At 43.5% G+C, this 23,306-nt stretch overlaps 1 protein-coding gene across 28 annotated transcripts in view; it reads left to right on the forward strand.

Annotated features, from left to right (window-relative positions):
- LOC108035858 (scavenger receptor class B member 1) overlaps window positions 1-23,306 on the forward strand; it is a 330,380-nt gene that overhangs the window by 301,096 nt on the left and 5,978 nt on the right. For 4 of the 28 annotated variants that reach the window (XR_007765605.1, XR_007765608.1, XR_007765609.1 and 1 more), the window contains one exon: window positions 22,932-23,084. The exons of 7 other annotated variants lie outside the window; for them this stretch is intronic. The gene's annotated coding sequence lies outside the window, so the exon portion shown is untranslated. Of the gene's footprint in view, window positions 1-450; window positions 543-5,548; window positions 5,641-10,637; window positions 10,730-15,651; window positions 15,744-22,199; window positions 22,292-22,931; window positions 23,085-23,306 lie in introns of those variants that run through there. 17 more of the 28 variants (XR_007765602.1, XR_007765594.1, XR_007765601.1 and 14 more) reach the window with 12 other exon arrangements.

Below are 23,306 nucleotides of genomic sequence, written 5' to 3' on the forward strand. Positions count from 1 at the left end.
CACGGCTTACGGGCAGACTTGACGCTGAAGTGGGAATCCATAAGGCCGATCGGCGTACCGTTGACGCGGATTGCAGTGCCGCTTGCGGGTTGGCACTCTGCTGATGCGGGTTATGGCGTCGTGATGGCGCGGGTTCTGGGCATCGCGATGGCGCGGGTTCTGTGCGTCGCGCTGATCCAGACGTGGCACTGATACAATATGAATCCGTTGAAAGCGGCACCTTCTCCTTGCTGTGCGCAGAGGGAGGGTTCGCAAAACTGTCGCAATTCTTGGAAATCGGTTGGGTGGTTTTCTGTTTTCTGGGGAATTCCAATCAGATAATGACAATACTTCGGGGAAATTATCTTACCACCAAGATTGTGACTGATTTTGGATAGAATATGCACAGACTAGCAAGATTACCACACGCGGGAATATGGATGCAATCGGATGAAACAATTTTTTTTCCAGGAGCAAACGAACCGATCTCGATAGAAGCTTGAGTCAAAGAGGAGGAAATGATGGCGCCTAGAGTGGACGTATGCATAAAACCCCTAAATGTGGTATTTTCGGGTATTTTGTGTAAGAATCGGATCCTTGCTAATATCAAAGTTGCATTTTAGGGATGGACTTATGACATGGAATTTACCAAGCTCCTTTCCACGCATGTCTTCCAGGACATATATTGACTGGCCGAGTTTCTCCTTAATTCGAGCTTTTGTTCCGACTGGGGCTAGCTTTGCGTTGGAATTGTTGGCAGCGTTGCTCAATGCAAATTTACGTTTTATCACTTCTTGACCTACCTCAAAAGATCGGGGTCTTGTGCGAAGGTTATAGGTACGCTGGTTCGTCTCATAAGCTTTGGTTAGATGTTTGTGGATGCTCGCTCGAATTTTCTGACACTCATCAGTCCTTGAAAGGTTGATATCACCCTCGGCGAGTATGCCTAACTTACGCAACAACTTATAGGTTCGGCCGTGTGAGATCATGTGTTGGCCAAATACAACCTGGTACGGTGATATACCGATGGACTGATAGATGAAGTTACGAAGTGAGCAATTGATGCGGCTGAGAAATATATCCCATTCGCGCTGGTCCGATCGGATGTAAGCTCTTAAATCCGCGTTGATTGAGCGGTTGACTCTCTCCGCTGCGTTGGACTGCGGAGCATATGCACCTGTGAACATGAGTCGAACGCCATATTTCGAAAGGAAGTCGGAGAAGTCACGGCTTTTAAACTGAGTGCCGTTGTCACTCACGACTGTTTCAGGCACTCCAAAACAAGGGAAAATTTCATCGCCCAGTATATTGATTATCACTTTCGTTGTGAACTTTTTCACTGGCTTTAGAAAAGTGAATTTCGAGAAGTGATCAAGGATAATCAATATGCCTATGTTGCCAGATTTGGAACGCGGGAATGGGCCAATGAAATCCATGTACAGTCGTTGGAATATCCTTTCGGTACTTGAGTGCCCATGGGTGGTTTCAGAGAGCGTGTGGGATACTTTGTGGTCTGACACGTTTCGCAGTTTCGGATGTAGTCCCTCACGTTGATTACCATGTTTGGCCAGTAGAAGCGACGTCGGATACGCTCCAGACATTTAGCCATTCCACAATGTGCTGATGATGGTTGATCATGGGCGGCGCTGATGACACTTTGACGCAATGGCTCGGGTACGAACAGTTTCCAACAATCGTCTGGTGAAGTGTCAACTGAATTGGGAAATGCTGTACGGTGATAAATGAAATCATCGACTACTTGAAAGTCTGGTAGGTCTGAGGATGAAAATTTATTCCGGAGTGTCGAATATTCTTCCGATTGAAAGGCATCTGATGCGAGATCAATTTCAGGGTGAACTTCAAGAGTTATCGCAGCTACCTCATCAGCATCCTCGAAGGAACGGGATAGGGCATCCGCTACGACATTTTCACTTCCTTTACGATGCTCGATTTCAAAGCAGTAACCCTGCAGCTTGATAGCCCATCTGGCCAGCCTACCACTTAGATCCGATTGCTTCATAAGCCAACGGAGACTGGAGTGGTCAGTGACTACTTTGAAGGAATGTCCATCTATATACATCCTGAACTTTTTTATTGCCAAAACTACAGCCATACACTCGAGTTCTGTAACTGTATAGTTACGTTGGTTTTTGTTAAGCTTTTTGGACATGAACGCTATTGGTCGTTCACAACCAGACTCGTCACATTGGGCTAGAACTGCACCAACACCGTGTAGTGACGCATCGCACTGTAGAATGAACGGTTTCTCTTAGTTGGGGTGAACAAGGCATGGGACGGAACATAACTTGGCTTTGATGTTCTCGAAGGCTACTTGTGCAAGTTCATTCCATTCAAAGGATTTTCCCCGTAGTAACTCTGTTAGATGGAATATGGCTGAAGAGTAGTTAGATATGAAGCGCTGGTACCAACCAGTCATACCAAAAAATCTTCTCAGCTGTTTCTGAGTTTTGGGAACCCGGAATTCACTGACAGCGCTGATCTTGTTGGGATTCACTTTGAGTGTTCCTTCGCCTACCAGATAACCCAAGTAATCGACCTTTTTCAAACAGAACTGACTCTTCTGGACGTTTATTGCTGCTTTTCTCAGTTGTGTGGCTACCTCAGGTAGATGTAAAAGATGATCTTCGAAACTGTTGGACAACACCAAAAGGTCATCAAGGTAGACTAGCACGTGCGACTTCAACTGATACGGAATTACAAAGTCCATCAAACGGCACATGGTTTGTGGAGTATTGGTTAAACCAAATGGCATCCTTTTGAACTGGTACAGTGGGCGGTTCGGTACCGTAAATGCTGTCTTCGCGCGGGATTCTTGATCCAGGCAGATTTGCCAAAATGCATCTTTGGGATCTATTTTGGAAATGCAATAGACTGGCGGGAGACGACTAAGCAGACCATCCATTATAGGAATCGGATAAGCATCCTTAACGGTAACTGCATTAAGTTTCCGCGCGTCGAGACAAAAAGCGAACCTTGCCAGGTTTTACGTGCAAGGTAACCGGTGAAGACCAAGGCGATGATGGAGCCTCTTCTATGACGTCCATTTAAATCATGCGATCGATTTCAACACACAACGAAAAGGAATGTTGGATGGAAGTGCCAAAAGTTTCCCAGAAATCCATACCGCATATCACGCTCTGCTGTATTGAAGGTACTATTAGGAACACGAATAGAGATTCTGCCAGCCACGGATTGTATTTGGCCGTCAGCGGTACGAACTATACTTTTGAATTTGTTATACGGTTTGTCGGATATTATTTGTTTGGCCAGTTGTCCGCCAATAACACTTCTATTAGCACCGCTGTCTAGTAGAGCTGAATATTCGAGGCCAAACATCTCTACGATTGTGAAAGGTCGAATGTCATCCTTTTTTTAGATGATAGATGAAACAATACAACGATTAAAAGCTCTTTTGCGCATCCAGAATTTGTGAATACGCACGGCGGATCGACGTTTGTAAGCGACTATGGAATTTACATAAAAAAGTTTAAGCCTTCGCTTAAGATATTCTTGTAATCGCAAATGACCAAATTACCAACGTTTGGTTGGTAAGTCTGGTTTTGTATTTGGCACATTGGGTAATTTATCCGTTGCCGTAGCATCCGGAGTACTTAACTTATCCGTGGCTAGCGGCGGACATCCGTTTTCTGTAGTTTGCGAATGTCCTGCTTTGAGTTTTCCGATACCGGATTACATTTTTCGCAACTGGTCTTATAGACATCGGGTGTGCCACAGCCGTAACAGAAAATACGGCGAGGCTTAAGACAATCGTGGTACCTATGACCTTTTCCGTCACAGCTCCGGCATACGAATTTTTCTGCCGCCCTGATTGCGCAGACTTCCCCATCGACCACCGCTTCTTCTTCTGACTGATCTTCAGAATCGTATTCGTGAAGAATAGTGTTGACAAAGCGTTTGCTGGAACTGGGTCGTTGAAATGCCTTGAAACGTGTGCTACGATAGAATTCATCGTGGCGATGACACGACTTACGCAAACTTTCTAAAGTAAAGGTGTTAATATGCAATAATTCAAGTTTTAGGTCTGGCTTAAGATTGTGACGCACTTCGCTAGTTAACTCGCTATCAGGCATAGGCTCTCGAAGGGAATTGGCTATGATAAGCATTGCGTCGAGGAACTCATCAAAAGTTTCATTTGAACCCTGCTTACGACGACGCATAACGCTTTTAATCTCGCGATCTGATCTCTGATCCGAGTATCTTTCCTTTAAATGCCTACACAAAACATTCCAGCTCATAACATCCTCGGCCTTATGGACACGCCAGTAAAAAGATAAGGCTGGCCCTGCAAAGAGCAAGTTAGCAAACTGCGACAGCAACTCGAAATTTCCGTTCAGGCTTTGAGTGGTCAGACAGTTAACTTGGTATATGAAATCCTCAACTGCGATGTCGTTAGCTGAGCCACTGAACTTGATTCGCCTATTTGAAATGACGTTTGAAATTCTGTCAGGACGATCTAGTAGCGTAGCGTAGTCCACCCTAACACCTCTGTCTACGTTTTGACCGGTTTGCTCTGGGAGATGGGTGTGGGATTGTGCTAAGATAGACAAATAGTATCACAGAACTAAAAGTAGTAGACAGAGAGAAGATAACGATAAGAATTTCATCCCAACGGTTAAGGTTCGGACGAAAAAGTGTACCTTTCGAAGATGGAGGCCCAGATGGTAATGGCCTCCTTCTATACCCACACTACCTGTGAAGTCACATCATACTCCACCCTTAAACAACCGCTGTGCTACATTCTCAAAAGGTGCCCTCAAAAGATGACAACTTAATTCATATTAAACCTCATATTTAATTCAGCAAAAACGATAAATTGGTTCACGGTTCTTAATACTAATAATCCTAACACTAGGTCTTAAGACTAAACGTTATTTACGTTCAACAACTCACTATACGATTGTTTTTGAATGTACGATAAAAAAAAGAAAATGATAAAGGATATTCGAATTACGTTACGAAATTACGATTACATTACATAGTCGATTAATTAATACTCTTCATCCAATACAAAGGCACTTGGGCTGGTTACGATTATATATTCAAAGGCAAACGATTCTTATTTAACACTCCGAAATACATGTAACAAAAATTAATTGATTGTAGATGGGTAAAAATATGATTCACCTCACGGCTTACGGGCAGACTTGACGCTGAAGTGGGAATCCATTAGGCCGATCGGCGTACCGTTGACGCGGTTGCAGTGCCGCTTGCGGGTTGGCACTCTGCTGATGCGGGTTATGGCGTCGTGATGGCGCGGGTTCTGGGCGTCGCGATGGCGCGGGTTCTGTGCTGTCCGTTGAAAGCGGCACCTGCTCCTTGCTGTGCGCAGAGGGAGGGTTCGCAAAACTGTCGCAATTCTTGGAAATCGGTTGGGTGGTTTTCTGTTTTCTGGGGAATTCCAATCAGATAATGACAATACTTCGGGGAAATTATCTTACCACCAAGATTGTGACTGATTTTGGATAGAATATGCACAGACTACACGCGGGAATATGGATGCAATCGGATGAAACAATTTTTTTTCCAGGAGCAAACGAACCGATCTCGATAGAAGCTTGAGTCAAAGAGGAGGAAATGATGGCGCCTAGAGTGGACGTATGCATAAAACCCCTAAATGTGGTATTTTCGGGTATTTTGTGTAAGAATCGGATCCTTGCTAATATCAAAGTTGCATTTTAGGGATGGACTTATGACATGGAATTTACCAAGCTCCTTTCCACGCATGTCTTCCAGGACATATATTGACTGGCCGAGTTTCTCCTTAATTCGAGCTTTTGTTCCGACTGGGGCTAGCTTTGCGTTGGAATTGTTGGCAGCGTTGCTCAATGCAAATTTACGTTTTATCACTTCTTGACCTACCTCAAAAGATCGGGGTCTTGTGCGAAGGTTATAGGTACGCTGGTTCGTCTCATAAGCTTTGGTTAGATGTTTGTGGATGCTCGCTCGAATTTTCTGACACTCATCAGTCCTTGAAAGGTTGATATCACCCTCGGCGAGTATGCCTAACTTACGCAACAACTTATAGGTTCGGCCGTGTGAGATCATGTGTTGGCCAAATACAACCTGGTACGGTGATATACCGATGGACTGATAGATGAAGTTACGAAGTGAGCAATTGATGCGGCTGAGAAATATATCCCATTCGCGCTGGTCCGATCGGATGTAAGCTCTTAAATCCGCGTTGATTGAGCGGTTGACTCTCTCCGCTGCGTTGGACTGCGGAGCATATGCACCTGTGAACATGAGTCGAACGCCATATTTCGAAAGGAAGTCGGAGAAGTCACGGCTTTTAAACTGAGTGCCGTTGTCACTCACGACTGTTTCAGGCACTCCAAAACAAGGGAAAATTTCATCGCCCAGTATATTGATTATCACTTTCGTTGTGAACTTTTTCACTGGCTTTAGAAAAGTGAATTTCGAGAAGTGATCAAGGATAATCAATATGCCTATGTTGCCAGATTTGGAACGCGGGAATGGGCCAATGAAATCCATGTACAGTCGTTGGAATATCCTTTCGGTACTTGAGTGCCCATGGGTGGTTTCAGAGAGCGTGTGGGATACTTTGTGGTCTGACACGTTTCGCAGTTTCGGATGTAGTCCCTCACGTTGATTACCATGTTTGGCCAGTAGAAGCGACGTCGGATACGCTCCAGACATTTAGCCATTCCACAATGTGCTGATGATGGTTGATCATGGGCGGCGCTGATGACACTTTGACGCAATGGCTCGGGTACGAACAGTTTCCAACAATCGTCTGGTGAAGTGTCAACTGAATTGGGAAATGCTGTACGGTGATAAATGAAATCATCGACTACTTGAAAGTCTGGTAGGTCTGAGGATGAAAATTTATTCCGGAGTGTCGAATATTCTTCCGATTGAAAGGCATCTGATGCGAGATCAATTTCAGGGTGAACTTCAAGAGTTATCGCAGCTACCTCATCAGCATCCTCGAAGGAACGGGATAGGGCATCCGCTACGACATTTTCACTTCCTTTACGATGCTCGATTTCAAAGCAGTAACCCTGCAGCTTGATAGCCCATCTGGCCATCCTACCGCTTACATCCGATTGCTTCATAAGCCAACGGAGACTGGAGTGGTCAGTGACTACTTTGAAGGAATGTCCATCTATATACATCCTGAACTTTTTTATTGCCAAAACTACAGCCATACACTCGAGTTCTGTAACTGTATAGTTACGTTGGTTTTTGTTAAGCTTTTTGGACATGAACGCTATTGGTCGTTCACAACCAGACTCGTCACATTGGGCTAGAACTGCACCAACACCGTGTAGTGACGCATCGCACTGTAGAATGAACGGTTTCTCTTAGTTGGGGTGAACAAGGCATGGGACGGAACATAACTTGGCTTTGATGTTCTCGAAGGCTACTTGTGCAAGTTCATTCCATTCAAAGGATTTTCCCCTGTTAGATGGAATATGGCTGAAGAGTAGTTAGATATGAAGCGCTGGTACCAACCAGTCATACCAAAAAATCTTCTCAGCTGTTTCTGAGTTTTGGGAACCCGGAATTCACTGACAGCGCTGATCTTGTTGGGATTCACTATGAGTGTTCCTTCGCCTACCAGATAACCCAAGTAATCGACCTTTTTCAAACAGAACTGACTCTTCTGGACGTTTATTGCTGCTTTTCTCAGTTGTGTGGCTACCTCAGGTAGATGTAAAAGATGATCTTCGAAACTGTTGGACAACACCAAAAGGTCATCAAGGTAGACTAGCACGTGCGACTTCAACTGATACGGAATTACAAAGTCCATCAAACGGCACATGGTTTGTGGACCATTGGTTAAACCAAATGGCATCCTTTTGAACTGGTACAGTGGGCGGTTCGGTACCGTAAATGCTGTCTTCGCGCGGGATTCTTGATCCAGGCAGATTTGCCAAAATGCATCTTTGGGATCTATTTTGGAAATGCAATAGACTGGCGGGAGACGACTAAGCAGACCATCCATTATAGGAATCGGATAAGCATCCTTAACGGTAACTGCATTAAGTTTCCGCGCGTCGAGACAAAAAGCGAACCTTGCCAGGTTTTACGTGCAAGGTAACCGGTGAAGACCAAGGCGATGATGGAGCCTCTTCTATGACGTCCATTTAAATCATGCGATCGATTTCAACACACAACGAAAAGGAATGTTGGATGGAAGTGCCAAAAGTTTCCCAGAAATCCATACCGCATATCACGCTCTGCTGTATTGAAGGTACTATTAGGAACACGAATAGAGATTCTGCCAGCCACGGATTGTATTTGGCCGTCAGCGGTACGAACTATACTTTTGAATTTGTTATACGGTTTGTCGGATATTATTTGTTTGGCCAGTTGTCCGCCAATAACACTTCTATTAGCACCGCTGTCTAGTAGAGCTGAATATTCGAGGCCAAACATCTCTACGATTGTGAAAGGTCGAATGTCATCCTTTTTTTAGATGATAGATGAAACAATACAACGATTAAAAGCTCTTTTGCGCATCCAGAATTTGTGAATACGCACGGCGGATCGACGTTTGTAAGCGACTATGGAATTTACATAAAAAAGTTTAAGCCTTCGCTTAAGATATTCTTGTAATCGCAAATGACCAAATTACCAACGTTTGGTTGGTAAGTCTGGTTTTGTATTTGGCACATTGGGTAATTTATCCGTTGCCGTAGCATCCGGAGTACTTAACTTATCCGTGGCTAGCGGCGGACATCCGTTTTCTGTAGTTTGCGAATGTCCTGCTTTGAGTTTTCCGATACCGGATTACATTTTTCGCAACTGGTCTTATAGACATCGGGTGTGCCACAGCCGTAACAGAAAATACGGCGAGGCTTAAGACAATCGTGGTACCTATGACCTTTTCCGTCACAGCTCCGGCATACGAATTTTTCTGCCGCCCTGATTGCGCAGACTTCCCCATCGACCACCGCTTCTTCTTCTGACTGATCTTCAGAATCGTATTCGTGAAGAATAGTGTTGACAAAGCGTTTGCTGGAACTGGGTCGTTGAAATGCCTTGAAACGTGTGCTACGATAGAATTCATCGTGGCGATGACACGACTTACGCAAACTTTCTAAAGTAAAGGTGTTAATATGCAATAATTCAAGTTTTAGGTCTGGCTTAAGATTGTGACGCACTTCGCTAGTTAACTCGCTATCAGGCATAGGCTCTCGAAGGGAATTGGCTATGATAAGCATTGCGTCGAGGAACTCATCAAAAGTTTCATTTGAACCCTGCTTACGACGACGCATAACGCTTTTAATCTCGCGATCTGATCTCTGATCCGAGTATCTTTCCTTTAAATGCCTACACAAAACATTCCAGCTCATAACATCCTCGGCCTTATGGACACGCCAGTAAAAAGATAAGGCTGGCCCTGCAAAGAGCAAGTTAGCAAACTGCGACAGCAACTCGAAATTTCCGTTCAGGCTTTGAGTGGTCAGACAGTTAACTTGGTATATGAAATCCTCAACTGCGATGTCGTTAGCTGAGCCACTGAACTTGATTCGCCTATTTGAAATGACGTTTGAAATTCTGTCAGGACGATCTAGTAGCGTAGCGTAGTCCACCCTAACACCTCTGTCTACGTTTTGACCGGTTTGCTCTGGGAGATGGGTGTGGGATTGTGCTAAGATAGACAAATAGTGTCACAGAACTAAAAGTAGTAGACAGAGAGAAGATAACGATAAGAATTTCATCCCAACGGTTAAGGTTCGGACGAAAAAGTGTACCTTTCGAAGATGGAGGCCCAGATGGTAATGGCCTCCTTCTATACCCACACTACCTGTGAAGTCACATCATACTCCACCCTTAAACAACCGCTGTGCTACATTCTCAAAAGGTGCCCTCAAAAGATGACAACTTAATTCATATTAAACCTCATATTTAATTCAGCAAAAACGATAAATTGGTTCACGGTTCTTAATACTAATAATCCTAACACTAGGTCTTAAGACTAAACGTTATTTACGTTCAACAACTCACTATACGATTGTTTTTGAATGTACGATAAAAAAAAGAAAATGATAAAGGATATTCGAATTACGTTACGAAATTACGATTACATTACATAGTCGATTAATTAATACTCTTCATCCAATACAAAGGCACTTGGGCTGGTTACGATTATATATTCAAAGGCAAACGATTCTTATTTAACACTCCGAAATACATGTAACAAAAATTAATTGATTGTAGATAGGTAAAAATATGATTCACCTCACGGCTTACGGGCAGACTTGACGCTGAAGTGGGAATCCATTAGGCCGATCGGCGTACCGTTGACGCGGATTGCAGTGCCGCTTGCGGGTTGGCACTCTGCTGATGCGGGTTATGGCGTCGTGATGGCGCGGGTTCTGGGCGTCGCGATGGCGCGGGTTCTGTGCTGTCCGTTGAAAGCGGCACCTGCTCCTTGCTGTGCGCAGAGGGAGGGTTCGCAAAACTGTCGCAATTCTTGGAAATCGGTTGGGTGGTTTTCTGTTTTCTGGGGAATTCCAATCAGATAATGACAATACTTCGGGGAAATTATCTTACCACCAAGATTGTGACTGATTTTGGATAGAATATGCACAGACTACACGCGGGAATATGGATGCAATCGGATGAAACAATTTTTTTTCCAGGAGCAAACGAACCGATCTCGATAGAAGCTTGAGTCAAAGAGGAGGAAATGATGGCGCCTAGAGTGGACGTATGCATAAAACCCCTAAATGTGGTATTTTCGGGTATTTTGTGTAAGAATCGGATCCTTGCTAATATCAAAGTTGCATTTTAGGGATGGACTTATGACATGGAATTTACCAAGCTCCTTTCCATGCATGTCTTCCAGGACATATATTGACTGGCCGAGTTTCTCCTTAATTCGAGCTTTTGTTCCGACTGGGGCTAGCTTTGCGTTGGAATTGTTGGCAGCGTTGCTCAATGCAAAGTTACGTTTTATCACTTCTTGACCTACCTCAAAAGATCGGGGTCTTGTGCGAAGGTTATAGGTACGCTGGTTCGTCTCATAAGCTTTGGTTAGATGTTTGTGGATGCTCGCTCGAATTTTCTGACACTCATCAGTCCTTGAAAGGTTGATATCACCCTCGGCGAGTATGCCTAACTTACGCAACAACTTATAGGTTCGGCCGTGTGAGATCATGTGTTGGCCAAATACAACCTGGTACGGTGATATACCGATGGACTGATAGATGAAGTTACGAAGTGAGCAATTGATGCGGCTGAGAAATATATCCCATTCGCGCTGGTCCGATCGGATGTAAGCTCTTAAATCCGCGTTGATTGAGCGGTTGACTCTCTCCGCTGCGTTGGACTGCGGAGCATATGCACCTGTGAACATGAGTCGAACGCCATATTTCGAAAGGAAGTCGGAGAAGTCACGGCTTTTAAACTGAGTGCCGTTGTCACTCACGACTGTTTCAGGCACTCCAAAACAAGGGAAAATTTCATCGCCCAGTATATTGATTATCACTTTCGTTGTGAACTTTTTCACTGGCTTTAGAAAAGTGAATTTCGAGAAGTGATCAAGGATAATCAATATGCCTATGTTGCCAGATTTGGAACGCGGGAATGGGCCAATGAAATCCATGTACAGTCGTTGGAATATCCTTTCGGTACTTGAGTGCCCATGGGTGGTTTCAGAGAGCGTGTGGGATACTTTGTGGTCTGACACGTTTCGCAGTTTCGGATGTAGTCCCTCACGTTGATTACCATGTTTGGCCAGTAGAAGCGACGTCGGATACGCTCCAGACATTTAGCCATTCCACAATGTGCTGATGATGGTTGATCATGGGCGGCGCTGATGACACTTTGACGCAATGGCTCGGGTACGAACAGTTTCCAACAATCGTCTGGTGAAGTGTCAACTGAATTGGGAAATGCTGTACGGTGATAAATGAAATCATCGACTACTTGAAAGTCTGGTAGGTCTGAGGATGAAAATTTATTCCGGAGTGTCGAATATTCTTCCGATTGAAAGGCATCTGATGCGAGATCAATTTCAGGGTGAACTTCAAGAGTTATCGCAGCTACCTCATCAGCATCCTCGAAGGAACGGGATAGGGCATCCGCTACGACATTTTCACTTCCTTTACGATGCTCGATTTCAAAGCAGTAACCCTGCAGCTTGATAGCCCATCTGGCCATCCTACCGCTTACATCCGATTGCTTCATAAGCCAACGGAGACTGGAGTGGTCAGTGACTACTTTGAAGGAATGTCCATCTATATACATCCTGAACTTTTTTATTGCCAAAACTACAGCCATACACTCGAGTTCTGTAACTGTATAGTTACGTTGGTTTTTGTTAAGCTTTTTGGACATGAACGCTATTGGTCGTTCACAACCAGACTCGTCACATTGGGCTAGAACTGCACCAACACCGTGTAGTGACGCATCGCACTTAGAATGAACGGTTTCTCTTAGTTGGGGTGAACAAGGCATGGGACGGAACATAACTTGGCTTTGATGTTCTCGAAGGCTACTTGTGCAAGTTCATTCCATTCAAAGGATTTTCCCCTGTTAGATGGAATATGGCTGAAGAGTAGTTAGATATGAAGCGCTGGTACCAACCAGTCATACCAAAAAATCTTCTCAGCTGTTTCTGAGTTTTGGGAACCCGGAATTCACTGACAGCGCTGATCTTGTTGGGATTCACTATGAGTGTTCCTTCGCCTACCAGATAACCCAAGTAATCGACCTTTTTCAAACAGAACTGACTCTTCTGGACGTTTATTGCTGCTTTTCTCAGTTGTGTGGCTACCTCAGGTAGATGTAAAAGATGATCTTCGAAACTGTTGGACAACACCAAAAGGTCATCAAGGTAGACTAGCACGTGCGACTTCAACTGATACGGAATTACAAAGTCCATCAAACGGCACATGGTTTGTGGACCATTGGTTAAACCAAATGGCATCCTTTTGAACTGGTACAGTGGGCGGTTCGGTACCGTAAATGCTGTCTTCGCGCGGGATTCTTGATCCAGGCAGATTTGCCAAAATGCATCTTTGGGATCTATTTTGGAAATGCAATAGACTGGCGGGAGACGACTAAGCAGACCATCCATTATAGGAATCGGATAAGCATCCTTAACGGTAACTGCATTAAGTTTCCGCGCGTCGAGACAAAAGCGAACCTTGCCAGGTTTTACGTGCAAGGTAACCGGTGAAGACCAAGGCGATGATGGAGCCTCTTCTATGACGTCCATTTAAATCATGCGATCGATTTCAACACACAACGAAAAGGAATGTTGGATGGAAGTGCCAAAAGTTTCCCAGAAATCCATACCGCATATCACGCTCTGCTGTATTGAAGGTACTATTAGGAACACGAATAGAGATTCTGCCAGCCACGGATTGTATTTGGCCGTCAGCGGTACGAACTATACTTTTGAATTTGTTATACGGTTTGTCGGATATTATTTGTTTGGCCAGTTGTCCGCCAATAACACTTCTATTAGCACCGCTGTCTAGTAGAGCTGAATATTCGAGGCCAAACATCTCTACGATTGTGAAAGGTCGAATGTCATCCTTTTTGTAAATGATAGATGAAACTATACAACGATTAAAAGCTCTTTTGCGCATCCAGAATTTGTGAATACGCACGGCGGATCGACGTTTGTAAGCGACTATGGAATTTACATAAAAAAGTTTAAGCCTTCGCTTAAGATATTCTTGTAATCGCAAATGACCAAATTACCAACGTTTGGTTGGTAAGTCTGGTTTTGTATTTGGCACATTGGGTAATTTATCCGTTGCCGTAGCATCCGGAGTACTTAACTTATCCGTGGCTAGCGGCGGACATCCGTTTTCTGTAGTTTGCTAATGTCCTGCTTTGAGTTTTCCGATACCGGATTACTTTCTAAAGTAGGGGTAAAGTATTCAGCATGCAATAATTCAAGTTTTAGGTCTGGCTTAAGATTGTGACGCACTTCGCTAGTTAACTCGCTATCAGGCATAGGCTCTCGAAGGGAATTGGCTATGATAAGCATTGCGTCGAGAAACTCATCAAAAGTTTCATTTGAACCCTGCTTACTACGACGCATAACGCTTTTAATCTCGCGATCTGATCTCTGATCCGAGTATCTTTCCTTTAAATGCCTACACAAAACATTCCAGCTCATAACATCCTCGGCCTTATGGACACGCCAGTAAAAAGATAAGGCTGGCCCTGCAAAGAGCAAGTTAGCAAACTGCGACAGCAACTCGAAATTTCCATTCAGGCTTTGAGTGGTCAGACAGTTAACTTGGTATATGAAATCCTCAACTGCGATGTCGTTAGCTGAGCCACTGAACTTGATTCGCCAATTTGAAATGACGTTTGAAATTCTGTCAGGACGATCTAGTAGCGTAGCGTAGTCCACCCTAACACCTCTGTCTACGTTTTGACCGGTTTGCTCTGGGAGATGGGTGTGGGATTGTGCTAAGATAGACAAATAGTGTCACAGAACTAAAAGTAGTAGACAGAGAGAAGATAACGATAAGAATTTCATCCCAACAGTTAAGATTCGGACGAGAAAGTGTACCTTTCGAAGATGGAGGCCCAGATGGTAATGGCCTCCTTCTATACCCACACTACCTGTGAAGTCACATCATACTCCACCCTTAAACAACCGCTGCGCTACATTCTCAAAAGGTGCCCTCAAAAGATGACAACTTAATTCATATTAAACCTCATATTTAATTCAGCAAAAACGATAAATTGGTTCACGGTTCTTAATACTAATAATCCTAACACTAGGTCTTAAGACTAAACGTTATTTACGTTCAACAACTCACTATACGATTGTTTTTGAATGTACGATAAAAAAAAGAAAATGATAAAGGATATTCGAATTACGTTACGAAATTACGATTACATTACATAGTCGATTAATTAATACTCTTCATCCAATACAAAGGCACTTGGGCTGGTTAGATTATATATTCAAAGGCAAACGATTCTTATTTAACACTCCGAAATACATGTAACAAAAATTAATTGATTGTAGATAGGTAAAATATATATATATATAAGAAAATTGGGTGGGCTTAGACAAGTATGAATATATGAGTGAATTTAAATGGTTTAACGGCTATGCCGTACTTACGAAATTTTTAGTTGAGGCGAAACCTCACGCGGGTATGCACCGGCGATCTTGTTGCAAATTACGAAATAGATCCCAGCGTGGCAAGGAAATATGATTCACCTCACGGCTTACGGGCAGACTTGACGCTGAAGTGGGAATCCATTAGGCCGATCGGCGTACCGTTGACGCGGATTGCAGTGCCGCTTGCGGGTTGGCACTCTGCTGATGCGGGTTATGGCGTCGTGATGGCGCGGGTTCTGGGCGTCGCGATGGCGCGGGTTCTGTGCGTCGCGCTGATCCAGACGTGGCACTGATACAATATGAATCCGTTGAAAGCGGCACCTGCTCCTTGCTGTGCGCAGAGGGAGGGTTCGCAAAACTGTCGCAATTCTTGGAAATCGGTTGGGTGGTTTTCTGTTTTCTGGGGAATTCCAATCAGATAATGACAATACTTCGGGGAAATTATCTTACCACCAAGATTGTGACTGATTTTGGATAGAATATGCACAGACTAGCAAGATTACCACACGCGGGAATATGGATGCAATCGGATGAAACAATTTTTTTTCCAGGAGCAAACGAACCGATCTCGATAGAAGCTTGAGTCAAAGAGGAGGAAATGATGGCGCCTAGAGTGGACGTATGCATAAAACCCCTAAATGTGGTATTTTCGGGTATTTTGTGTAAGAATCGGATCCTTGCTAATATCAAAGTTGCATTTTAGGGATGGACTTATGACATGGAATTTACCAAGCTCCTTTCCATGCATGTCTTCCAGGACATATATTGACTGGCCGAGTTTCTCCTTAATTCGAGCTTTTGTTCCGACTGGGGCTAGCTTTGCGTTGGAATTGTTGGCAGCGTTGCTCAATGCAAAGTTACGTTTTATCACTTCTTGACCTACCTCAAAAGATCGGGGTCTTGTGCGAAGGTTATAGGTACGCTGGTTCGTCTCATAAGCTTTGGTTAGATGTTTGTGGATGCTCGCTCGAATTTTCTGACACTCATCAGTCCTTGAAAGGTTGATATCACCCTCGGCGAGTATGCCTAACTTACGCAACAACTTATAGGTTCGGCCGTGTGAGATCATGTGTTGGCCAAATACAACCTGGTACGGTGATATACCGATGGACTGATAGATGAAGTTACGAAGTGAGCAATTGATGCGGCTGAGAAAGATATCCCATTCGCGCTGGTCCGATCGGATGTAAGCTCTTAAATCCGCGTTGATTGAGCGGTTGACTCTCTCCGCTGCGTTGGACTGCGGAGCATATGCACCTGTGAACATGAGTCGAACGCCATATTTCGAAAGGAAGTCGGAGAAGTCACGGCTTTTAAACTGAGTGCCGTTGTCACTCACGACTGTTTCAGGCACTCCAAAACAAGGGAAAATTTCATCGCCCAGTATATTGATTATCACTTTCGTTGTGAACTTTTTCACTGGCTTTAGAAAAGTGAATTTCGAGAAGTGATCAAGGATAATCAATATGCCTATGTTGCCAGATTTGGAACGCGGGAATGGGCCAATGAAATCCATGTACAGTCGTTGGAATATCCTTTCGGTACTTGAGTGCCCATGGGTGGTTTCAGAGAGCGTGTGGGATACTTTGTGGTCTGACACGTTTCGCAGTTTCGGATGTAGTCCCTCACGTTGATTACCATGTTTGGCCAGTAGAAGCGACGTCGGATACGCTCCAGACATTTAGCCATTCCACAATGTGCTGATGATGGTTGATCATGGGCGGCGCTGATGACACTTTGACGCAATGGCTCGGGTACGAACAGTTTCCAACAATCGTCTGGTGAAGTGTCAACTGAATTGGGAAATGCTGTACGGTGATAAATGAAATCATCGACTACTTGAAAGTCTGGTAGGTCTGAGGATGAAAATTTATTCCGGAGTGTCGAATATTCTTCCGATTGAAAGGCATCTGATGCGAGATCAATTTCAGGGTGAACTTCAAGAGTTATCGCAGCTACCTCATCAGCATCCTCGAAGGAACGGGATAGGGCATCCGCTACGACATTTTCACTTCCTTTACGATGCTCGATTTCAAAGCAGTAACCCTGCAGCTTGATAGCCCATCTGGCCAGCCTACCGCTTAGATCCGATTGCTTCATAAGCCAACGGAGACTGGAGTGGTCAGTGACTACTTTGAAGGAATGTCCATTTATATACATCCTGAACTTTTTTATTGCCAAAACTACAGCCATACACTCGAGTTCTGTAACTGTATAGTTACGTTGGTTTTTGTTAAGCTTTTTGGACATGAACGCTATTGGTCGTTCACAACCAGACTCGTCACATTGGGCTAGAACTGCACCAACACCGTGTAGTGACGCATCGCACTGTAGAATGAACGGTTTCTCTTAGTTGGGGTGAACAAGGCATGGGACGGAACATAACTTGGCTTTGATGTTCTCGAAGGCTACTTGTGCAAGTTCATTCCATTCAAAGGATTTTCCCCGTAGTAACTCTGTTAGATGGAATATGGCTGAAGAGTAGTTAGATATGAAGCGCTGGTACCAACCAGTCATACCAAAAAATCTTCTCAGCTGTTTCTGAGTTTTGGGAACCCGGAATTCACTGACAGCGCTGATCTTGTTGGGATTCACTTTGAGTGTTCCTTCGCCTACCAGATAACCCAAGTAATCGACCTTTTTCAAACAGAACTGACTCTTCTGGACGTTTATTGCTGCTTTTCTCAGTTGTGTGGCTACCTCAGGTAGATGTAAAAGATGATCTTCGAAACTGTTGGACAACACCAAAAGGTCATCAAGGTAGACTAGCACGAGCGACTTCAACTGATACGGAATTACAAAGTCCATCAAACGGCACATGGTTTGTGGACCATTGGTTAAACCAAATGGCATCCTTTTGAACTGGTACAGTGGGCGGTTCGGTACCGTAAATGCTGTCTTGGCGCGGGATTCTTGATCCAGGCAGATTTGCCAAAATGCATCTTTGGGATCTATTTTGGAAATGCAATAGACTGGCGGGAGACGACTAAGCAGACCATCCATTATAGGAATCGGATAAGCATCCTTAACGGTAACTGCATTAAGTTTCCGCGCGTCGAGACAAAAGCGAACCTTGCCAGGTTTTACGTGCAAGGTAACCGGTGAAGACCAAGGCGATGATGGAGCCTCTTCTATGACGTCCATTTAAATCATGCGATCGATTTCAACACACAACGAAAAGGAATGTTGGATGGAAGTGCCAAAAGTTTCCCAGAAATCCATACCGCATATCACGCTCTGCTGTATTGAAGGTACTATTAGGAACACGAATAGAGATTCTGCCAGCCACGGATTGTATTTGGCCGTCAGCGGTACGAACTATACTTTTGAATTTGTTATACGGTTTGTCGGATATTATTTGTTTAGCCAGTTGTCCGCCAATAACACTTCTATTAGCACCGCTGTCTAGTAGAGCTGAATATTCGAGGCCAAACATCTCTACGATTGTTAAAGGTCGAATGTCATCCTTTTTGTAGATGATAGATGAAACAATACAACGATTAAAAGCTCTTTTGCGCATCCAGAATTTGTGAATACGCACGGCGGATCGACGTTTGTAAGCGACTATGGAATTTACATAAAAAAGTTTAAGCCTTCGCTTAAGATATTCTTGTAATCGCAAATGATAAGGCTTGAAGGTGTGTTTGGTTGGTAAGTCTGGTTTTGTATTCGGCACATTGGGTAAATTATCCGTTGCCGTAGCATCCGGAGTACTTAACTTATCCGTGGCTAACGGCGGACATCAGTTTTCTGTAGTTTGCAAATGTCCTGCTTTGAGTTTTCCGATACCGGATTACATTTTTCGCAACTGGGCTTATAGACATCGGGTGTGCCACAGCCGTAACAGAAAATACGGCGAGGCTTAAGACAATCGTGGTACCTATGACCTTTTCCGTCACAGCTCCGGCATACGAATTTTTCTGCCGCCCTGATTGCGCAGACTCCCCCATCGACCACCGCTTCTTCTTCTGACTGATCTTCAGAATCGTATTCGTGAAGAATAGAGTTGACAAAGCGTTTGCTGGAACTGGGTCGTTAAACTGCCTTGAAACGTATGCTACGATAGAGTTATTCGTGGCGATGACACGACTTACACAAACTTTCTAAAGTAGGGGTGTCAGCATGCAATAATTCAAGTTTTAGGTCTGGCTTAAGATTGTGACGCACTTCGCTAGTTAACTCGCTATCAGGCATAGGCTCTCGAAGGGAATTGGCTATGATAAGCATTGCGTCGAGGAACTCATCAAAAGTAATCTCGCGATCTGATCTCTAATCCGAGTATCTTTCCTTTAAATGCCTACACAAAACATTCCAGCTCATAACATCCTCGGCCTTATGGACACGCCAGTAAAAAGATAAGGCTGGCCCTGCAAAGAGCAAGTTAGCAAACTGCGACAGCAACTCGAAATTTCCATTCAGGCTTTGAGTGGTCAGACAGTTAACTTGGTATATGAAATCCTCAACTACGATGTCGTTAGCTGAGCCACTGAACTTGATTCGCCAATTTGAAATGACGTTTGAAATTCTGTCAGGACGATCTAAAGAAAGATCGGAAAGATCGCTTCGAGGAGAGTTCCTCACTCGCGGACTGTTTTGAACCTGACTGTTTTGGAAGTTCACTGTTGAGCTGTGTTGTGATCAACAAATGTGGACCTATTCAATTGGCTAAACATCTGAGTCATTTGGTTCATTATAGTTACTTCCGATTCCTGTATTTTATTTGCAATACTTTGCTGAACCATGTCTTCGGCTGTAATCGAACTATTGGTTTGTCTATTCTCTTGCTGGAGAATGGGGTTACGAATCTGTGTGATGATTGCATTGTTCTGGTTATCCGCGTTGCGAGACATAGATCTGGTCATCATACGATTTTCCGGAGCGGAATTTAGAATAGATCCAGACGACTGAGAACATGATTGAGAACAAGTTGGACAAGTGTCGTTGTCTTGCAACCACTGTTGTAGACAATCCTTGTGAAAGCAATGCTTACACGGAGTTTCAATTAAATCCGAATCGAAAACTACTCCACTGCAGAGGGTGCACGTCACTGTATTTTCTTCCCCTAGAGAGACTAGGTTCTTGTTGGTGTGCCTAACCGACATCCTTACGCGATTTAAAACTAACCTATACACTAACTAAACTCTGAGAAGATTCAATGGGATTCGAAATAGGGACTGAATACTAGTGAATATTACCCGTGAATATACAAAGCGAAAAGTTAGATCTACGGTATGCGATAGAAAAATACTATAGTCATTCAACAATGACCAGGGAGAAAAATCTTTGAGAAATACGGAATGCGATTATATCATAAATAAGGAGGGGCTTAACCTGAGAAGAAATGCAGCAGCAGGTTGTGTTTTGTTCGATAGGTACGAATTATGAACTATAATGTTGTTGGCGGTATTAATTATAATAAAATTGTGTTTTGTAGCCAAACCAAATAAAAGAGGAACTAGCCAAATCTATCCAGCTAGAGCAAATCTCCATTTTATTTTGGAAAGGAGGTATTTTTTGAAAACTGAAAACCTGGTATAGAGCCGACTTTAAATCAGAACTATAATTCCTAAGTATCACATAAACAAAGTGAAATGTTTTGAACTATAATGTTCGAGTATGACCGATCTGATAGGAAACATGTAACAAAGCATAACATTTCTGGTGGTATGCCTCCGAAACTATCCAGAATACCATAAATCCAATGCAAAAATGATATACCGACTGAAACTAATACTACAAAAATTCATGGATTGGACTATTTTCCAATTTGGACTTGCCCCATTGTTGGGCGCCATTTAATTCTGTAACGAACACACTCGATGAGCGTAGTCCACCCTAACACCTCTGTCTACGTTTTGACCGGTTTGCTCTGGGAGATGGGTGTGGGATTGTGCTAAGATAGACAAATAGTGTCACAGAACTAAAAGTAGTAGACAGAGAGAAGATAACGATAAGAATTTCATCCCAACAGTTAAGATTCGGACGAGAAAGTGTACCTTTCGAAGATGGAGGCCCAGATGGTAATGGCCTCCTTCTATACCCACACTACCTGTGAAGTCACATCATACTCCACCCTTAAACAACCGCTGCGCTACATTCTCAAAAGGTGCCCTCAAAAGATGACAACTTAATTCATATTAAACCTCATATTTAATTCAGCAAAAACGATAAATTGGTTCATGGTTCTTAATACTAATAATCCTAACACTAGGTCTTAAAACTAAACGTTATTTACGTTCAACAACTCACTATACGATTGTTTTTGAATGTACGATAAAAAAAAAGAAAATGATAAAGGATATTCGAATTACGTTACGAAATTACGATTACATTACATAGTCGATTAATTAATACTCTTCATCCAATACAAAGGCACTTGGGCTGGTTACGATTATATATTCAAAGGCAAACGATTCTTATTTAACACTCCGAAATACATGTAACAAAAATTAATTGATTGTAGATAGGTAAAATATATATATATAAGAAAATTGGGTGGGCTTAGACAAGTATGAATATATGAGTGAATTTAAATGGTTTAACGGCTATGCCGTACTTACGAAATTTTTAGTTGAGGCGAAACCTCACGCGGGTATGCACCGGCGATCTTGTTGCAAATTACGAAATAGATCCCAGCGTGGCAAGGAAATATGATTCACCTCACGGCTTACGGGCAGACTTGGCGCTGAAGTGGGAATACATTAGGCCGATCGGCGTACCGTTGACGCGGATTGCAGTGCCGCTTGCGGGTTGGCACTCTGCTGATGCGGGTTATGGCGTCGTGATGGCGCGGGTTCTGGGCGTCGCGATGGCGCGGGTTCTGTGCGTCGCGCTGATCCAGACGTGGCACTGATACAAAATGAATCCGCTGAAAGCGGCACCTGCTCCTTGCTGTGCGCAGAGGGAGGGTTCGCAAAACTGTCGCAATTCTTGGAAATCGGTTGGGTGGTTTTCGGTTTTCTGGGGAATTCCAATAAGATAATGACAATACTTCGGGAAAATTATCTTACCACCAAGATTGTGACTGATTTTGGATAGAATATGCACAGACTACACGCGGGAATATGGATGCAATCGGATGAAACAATTTTTTTTCCAGGAGCAAACGAACCGATCTCGATAGAAGCTTGAGTCCAAGAGGAGGAAATGATGGCGCCTAGAGTGGACGTATGCATAAAATCCCTAAATGTGGTATGTTCGGGTATTTTGTGTAAGAATCGTATCCTTGCTAATAGCAAGGTTGCATTTTAGGGCGAATGACTTAGCTAAAATATCTTAGCTAATACTTAGGCAAAAATATACTGACTCTCACAAAGTTAGGGCTAGAGAATATGTTAAAAATGCAAAATATGATAAAAGTAATATTATGATAAAAGTGATAATAATGTTCTTGCTAAGAAGTGAAGAACGGCATCAAACGAAATCGGATCCCAAGTTCAAGGGACCGTTTGTGGTAATAGAATTGCTCAAAGGTAATCGTTACCCGTTGAAATCATTAACTAGTAAAAGAACATACAAGTATCCGCAAAGAGTCTGCGAAACTTACCAGATAAACGAATTGCATCTTAGTATGTCGAAGAGAGTGATGGCGTTGAAATAGACGCAGTAGATGAGTTGAGATCTGTCACCTAAGAGGGGTGCACAGGACACCACACACATGCGTTAAGTTTGATTTAGTGAAAGATTGTGGCACTAAAGGTGCATATCGTCGCAAGTGGCGGCAAAAGCCTGTACTGTGTAGCCAAACTGTCATTTGAAGACACAATATGTGAATTAGGAGTTAAAAAAGGTCATGATTTAAGCAAATGACTAACTTCCCAATTTTTTTTAGATTAGCCAGATGTGATGCCAAGCCATGCACACGAGGACGTGTGATAGTCAGGATAGCTGTGTCGAGAAAATTAATAATATTAATATTTAATATAAAATAAAATCAATGTAACAGAGCCCTGTCAATAGAAATAAAGAGTTGAGAGAGAGAAGAGTCACATTCTAAGACCGTTTAAGGGTTTAAAGAGCGTGGCTAGTTGGAAACTAACCTTAGCCGAGTGTAGCTCAAGTGTTGGTGCAACAGACTGACAAGGACACGATAGAAGTGTCCAGAGTACAACAGTGTTCAGGATTCATTCTTTCGAAAGCCTTCGAATGGGAAACACAAGCAATTGCGACAATCGCGAGAACCCAAATGAAAGCAAAATCGAGACGG

The sequence above is a fragment of the Drosophila biarmipes genome, unplaced genomic scaffold (genome assembly GCF_025231255.1).
Source record: "Drosophila biarmipes strain raj3 unplaced genomic scaffold, RU_DBia_V1.1 ptg000019l, whole genome shotgun sequence".
NCBI classification, from domain to species: Eukaryota; Metazoa; Arthropoda; class Insecta; order Diptera; family Drosophilidae; genus Drosophila; species Drosophila biarmipes.